The sequence below is a fragment of the Artemia franciscana genome, chromosome 10 (genome assembly GCF_032884065.1).
Source record: "Artemia franciscana chromosome 10, ASM3288406v1, whole genome shotgun sequence".
Classification (NCBI taxonomy): Eukaryota; Metazoa; Arthropoda; class Branchiopoda; order Anostraca; family Artemiidae; genus Artemia; species Artemia franciscana.
The window spans coordinates 14,863,690-14,869,689 of record NC_088872.1 but is presented as its reverse complement, the minus strand read 5'-3'; the positions used below and the strand labels follow the sequence as shown (position 1 = coordinate 14,869,689).

The window sequence follows — 6,000 nt, the reverse complement described above, 5'->3', positions numbered from 1 at the left end:
AAAAATGATGTTAGTTCATTTGTTAATAAATATGTCTATAGGTATTGTCAAAAATTCATTATAAAAAGTCAAAACAAGAACAAGAGATGAATCAATCCCACTTTGACATCAAAAGACTTTAGAATAGCATGAAAAAGAAAAAGTCATGGAAATAAGGAGCTCATAACAAGTAATCTATTAGGGACCCAACCTCGTCTCTAATAAGTGATGCAGCAACCATGTGTTTGTATGCATCAGCATCATTATTAAATTCTTTAAAACAATGCCAAGAAAATGAGATAAAGGACCATTATTTTGGAAACTTTTCTATTTTTCATCGTTATTCGAGTAACTTTTCGGAATTTACGTCACTAAAGTACGAAAATCCTCACTTATTTCTGCTTTTGGATAAGGTCAGTATCTTCAACAGAAACTCACATAAATACAAATACTAGTGAAGCATGTCTAAGAAAACTTCAAAGGATTTTGTTTAGCTTATCAATAATTATGTCTAACTTGTTGACTAAAAGTCAACATAAGTTTTTTCTAAATCAGGCGTTATCTAAGTCTCGTTTGTCTCAAGATTTCGTTACAAATAATCTATCATTTTGTCACATAAAGATTGTAAGGGATATATTATCTTTGATATCTTTGACGAGTAAGAGATAACAAATACAGTTATTAGCCTAAAATCCACCCCCTTAAATCTTCCCACTGGCAGCGGATATTCATGTGTATATGTGGGTCCTATATCACTTGGTTATCGCCCCCTTACAATTCTAGTCAAGACAATGAGAACATATCTTTTAAAGTTGTTAGCTTTCATCCTCAGTTCTGTCCTAGTTCGGTCATTGAGAACCTATCTCCTTAAGTTCTTATTTTTTCTTCTTTTATTCTTTTCGGGAACTATTGGAAATAACATACAACCCTTGCCCCTGTAGTCTGGGGTATTGTGTTGACCCCGAAGTAGCTGTTTTCTGATCTTTTGAATATTTTGAACAAAATAACTATCACTATCTCAAAAATTACATCGGATATATTTGGAGAAAACAGGATGTAGGGGTCATCGGTTAGCAGTTCCTTTGGTATAAGTAGTTTTTAATTCTGAAAAAAAAACACTGATTTTCTAAATTTGTATTTTAACATCATTTGCTAAAAAAGTTTTGATTCGGCTACATCACCTATCTGGACACAATACATAGGAATATCTTTTTTACAACTTATGTTCTAGGTGGGATTTTCTAACTGCATAAGAAAGCTTCTATCTTGTTCTTTTTTTTAGTTACAACCTGTACTAGAACTTCTTGTTCTGTTCTTTAGTATTTAAATAACAATGAAGGTTTAACGCTTACAATTTATAATTAAGATGCGACTCCCTCTTGAAGGGTCTGTCATAAGTTTCATGACTTTTGAAATCTCTTTTTTAAGTCTTTTTTTTTTAAATCAAGAAAAAGTTTTCTGCTGAATACCCCAAAAAGTGAAGTAATTAAATTAATGATGCTTCTTGACTACTAAATTCTCTGTGTCGACCCTAGAGTGTGTTCCCACAGTAATGTTCGATCTCTGGGTTCTGTATTACCAAGCTAAGGTCAAGCCATATGCGCCACCATGGGACTCAGAACATCCTTTTATAAGTTTTCTGAATTTTACCTTTTGCCAGTTGTAGTCATGCATCAATTGCAATGCATAATTATTACCGAGTAGATATAGAAAAAGTGATTTTCTCATTGACATTCTTTTTTGTCTTCTCATCGTTGATTTTTTCGTTTTTTTCTCTTTATCTTTTTTTCTTTATTTTGTACACTTCTGTTGAAATTGCTACTTGAGCTCTAGCTTTGCCTTTGTTCGAATCTGAAAGATCGCTATCCGAAACAGAATCATCTGGGTGAAAATTTGCTATTTCGTTAAATACAGCTGTGACTTTCGGCCTGGAATTAAAACAGATAACAAACAAATAACCCAGAAAATATTATAGTTCTTTCATATTTAACACATATGAACTGTAAATACCAGTCGCAATTTTTCATTAAGTCATTAATCTCAGTAATTCATTAATTGTGTTTAAAAACCGAACAAATATCGTTTGCGGTTTCTAGATAAGCAAGTTAAATAGACAAAATTCAACATATAAGTAAGGGACAACATTAAAACTTAAAACAAACTGGAACTAAATAAAAAAAGAAGTAAATTTAAGCTTGAATCGTTTTGGGCAGTGAATTCCCAAAGTGTAATTTGGCTTTTTTTTTATTTGAAAACAATTTTGAGGTCTTTGCCGCACTATCAACAATGATTGCTTTTAGCTGTGGGTTCCAATCCCCTGCTTTGGCTCTAAAATCTACTCTGTAACAGGCTTGATTTACTACATGGATCCTACTTCAGTCTGAAAACCACACTAAAACCAACATTGGCTCCTAACTCCAGTTGCAAAATTGTAGGGAGGTATTTGGACTAACAAAAAGTCCTTTCACCTCTTTGACTTTTTCTTCAGAAAAACCAGCCACTGTCCTAAATTTTCGCAACAAAAATCCATTTTGAACTCCCCTCCCCGTTGATTCCCTGAATCTTAAAGATTTGTCTCCGAAAACTCCCCGAATTTTTAAAACTTGTCGCCGAATTTTAAGATTCAAGAGTGAAAGCCCTTTATGTTCGAAGTAACATAGAAGTTGAAGAAACAAAGGAAAATAATTGCTGGAAATATATAAACAAAAGAATTAAGAATGTAAGGAGCAAACAATTTTACTGATACACTTTATGAATGTTTTTCTTTGTTTGAAAGTCAATTTAAGGGTAAAATTCTAGTTTAGCTACTTTTTCCTATCTTGGAAAGGGGTTAGGTTAGGAAAATGGAACTTAGTAATGAATCCAGGGCCAAAACCATACTCCAAGAAGGTATTGCCAAGCATCCATATTAACCCTCTTCTGATTTCTAAGTCTTAGAAATTCGCCTACTTGACAGATCTTTAGCCTACCTATTGAAATGACAAAACAATGTTCTACATTAATTTTCAGTTGTCAGTTTCCTTTTTTCTGGTTTTAGCTCTGAAAAATGCAATTCCTGTTATTTGGGTAGAATTTTGAGCCATATCAATGGTTTTTTAACCAAATGGTAAAATTCTAGCTCATTGACTTTGCTATCCCAGAAAGGGTTTAGGTTAGGAAAACAAAGTTTCAGGGATAAATCTGCAGACTAAAGTATGTCCTGGTAAGGTTTTGAAGTAACTACCTCCACTCCTTCTCCCTCTAGAGGGCCCTGACCTTTGATGACCTGACATTTGGTAAAATTCTAGCTAATTGACTTCTTAATATCTTGGAAAGGGTTTAGGTTAGGAAAATGAAACTTTCAGGGATGGGTCTACAGGCTAAAGTATGTCCTGGGAAGAAATTTTGAAGTACCCACCTCTACTCCTTCTCCCTCTTGATGGCCTGAAATTTGCCTACATGACAGATCTATACCTATGGAAATTTTGACAAAACAACATTTTACCTTAATTTTCAGTTACTAGTTGCTTTTTCTCTGCCTTTAGTTCTGAAAATGCAATTCCTGTTATTTGAGTAGAATTTTGAGCTGTATCAAAGCTTTTTTTTTTGAATTTAGGAAATGTGTTTGCATATCTTTAAAACCTTGTAAAATGGAATTAAGCAAAGTTATGTAGCTGAAAACAATTTTGTTGTACTTCAATTAAGCAGAAAATCAATTTTGCAAGGTTTCACAGTAAAATTGGTGCTAATAGTATTACCGGCTTTCATATAAAGTAAATATACCACTCAATGCCTTTTTTTATGCTCTTTACAAATATAATAATTGATTCTACTACAAATTCAGATTTAAGCACTTTTTGACCTCTTAAAAATGACCTATATATGGGGTCATTACAAATCTGTAATAGTTTAGAAACAAATTTGGGCTATATATTTGCACATCAGGGGGGGGGGGTAAAGCATAGCATATATTAAATACCTAAACTAACCATTGCTGTTTTTTTTTTTTTTTTTTTTTTTTTTTTTTTTTTTTAATGTGTTTGTGCACATCAAATTTTTATGAGAAGAGAAATCCCCAGTGCAACAGCACAAACACATAAAAAAAATACAGCAATGGTTAGTTTACGTATTTAATATATGCTATGTTTTACCCCCACCCCCCTGATGTGCAAATATATAGCCCAAATTTGTTTCTAAACTATTACAGATTTGTAATGACCCCATATATAGGTCATTTTTAAGTGGTCAAAAAGTGCTTAAATCTGAATTTGCAGTAGAAGCAATTATTATATTTGTAAACAGCATTAAAAAAGGCATCCAGTGGTATATTCACTTTATATGAAAGCCAGTAATACTGTTTGCACCCATATTGTAGACCCATTTTTTGAAAGTTTTATTTCCATAACTTAACCTCTTTCCAAGTTAGCAAAAAATTGGCTAAACTAGAATTTTACCAATTTAAGAAGTTTTTATGGCTGTAAATCTTGGTAAATTTTCCAATTAATTTACTAATGAGTATGAACTTCACCCCCCCCTCTCCCCCTAATTTGCAAGTATGTACCCTAAATGGTATATGAACAATATATTTTGAATTATTTTGACAAACAGTTGAATCAATTTGAGGAAAAGTGACTAATAAAAAATTTAGTTCATAGTGCCTATACAACTTGGGATTTATCTTTACCTATTGGGGAGGTGAGGCTGAAGTTGATAATAAAGGTCTAGATTAGGGGGTTTTAAGAAGGAAAAATGTTAAGAAAACAACTCTTCTAGTAAAATTCTAGACAAGTTATTTTTTTCTATCTCAGAATGTACTTGGGCTAGGAAAATAAAACTTTTAAGGATGGATCTATAGACTAAAGCATGCTTTTGGAAGGTATTTTCAAATCGATCTACCTCTGGTCCTTCTCCCTCTAGAGGGTACTGACCTTAGATGACCTTAAAAAAATATTTTGTTTTATAAAAGTGAGACCTTGCAAAATAGATTTTCTGTTTAAATAGACTAATATAGAAGATACATACTTTCAGCTTCATCCTTATTTATGAGGTTTCAAAGATCTGCAAATACATTTTCTAAATTTATAATAAAATCCATCAATATGACTTCAACATTTTACTCAAATAACAAGAATTATGTTTTCAGAACTCAAACCCAAGAAAGAGAATCAGTTGTGACTAAACAATATCAGAATCAATTGCCCTTAATATCTAAATCTTTACAAAGTTAATTTCCAACAATTTCAGTTACAACGATTTTTGACAGAAAATATTTCAAAAGTATAAAAGTTCAGTATCCAGCTTATTCTTGTACTTGAAGGTAGTTTAAACTGATATAAGAATTATAGTTTGTAGTTCTTATAACTTAGTTTTTATTAGTTCTTATAACAGTTCTTAGTAGAAAACTGTAAGGAGTTAGAAGCTTTACAAACAATAAAAAATATTTTATTAGAAATTAAAGCTTCTAAAGAGTTGCCTTTTGATGCTGATTCAAGATATAGAGGACGTTCAAGATTCATCAAGTTTAATGGTGTCCATAAAAAGCTATAAGTTTCAGAAAATTTGACTGATTTTCAAAGAGGAAGGAAAGCCCACATGAATTCAAGCAGAATCATACCCTCATAACCAGCCTATCAGATATTTCTATGGTAGATATTTCAAGCTTCTGTCTTAAATTTATGGTTTTTCTAAGAATAAAGATTATGGGTGCATGTTTTTGTTGTTTTGTTTTTCCCATGAGTAATTGCATCAGACCACTGGTCCTTGAATATTGGTTAGGGCTCATTTGACTGGAAACTGGATTTATAATGCCCTTTTTAATGATTAAAATGATTGTAATATCACCAAACTGTGATTGTTTAATAAAAATGGCCAAATTTGCCATTTATTGTCATTTCTGAGGTAGGACATCAATTTACAAGCATTATAAAAATTAATATTGATCTTTCCAACTGCCAAGAATGGAAAGTTGCACTCTGGGGCATTTGTACATGAAAAGTAATGTAGTTTAGTCCATATAAGAGAAACAGTAAGTAGAGGCATTTA

General features: G+C 32.0%; 1 protein-coding gene across 3 annotated transcripts in view; it reads left to right on the top strand.

The window, feature by feature from the left end:
- Nucleotides 1-2,607: 2,607 nt before the first annotated feature.
- LOC136031823 (Ca(2+)/calmodulin-responsive adenylate cyclase-like) overlaps nucleotides 2,608-6,000 on the top strand; it is a 191,284-nt gene continuing 187,891 nt past the window's right edge. For all 3 annotated transcript variants that reach the window (XM_065711646.1, XM_065711644.1, XM_065711642.1), the window contains exon 1: nucleotides 2,608-2,698. The gene's annotated coding sequence lies outside the window, so the exon portion shown is untranslated. The remainder of the gene's footprint in view (nucleotides 2,699-6,000) is intronic.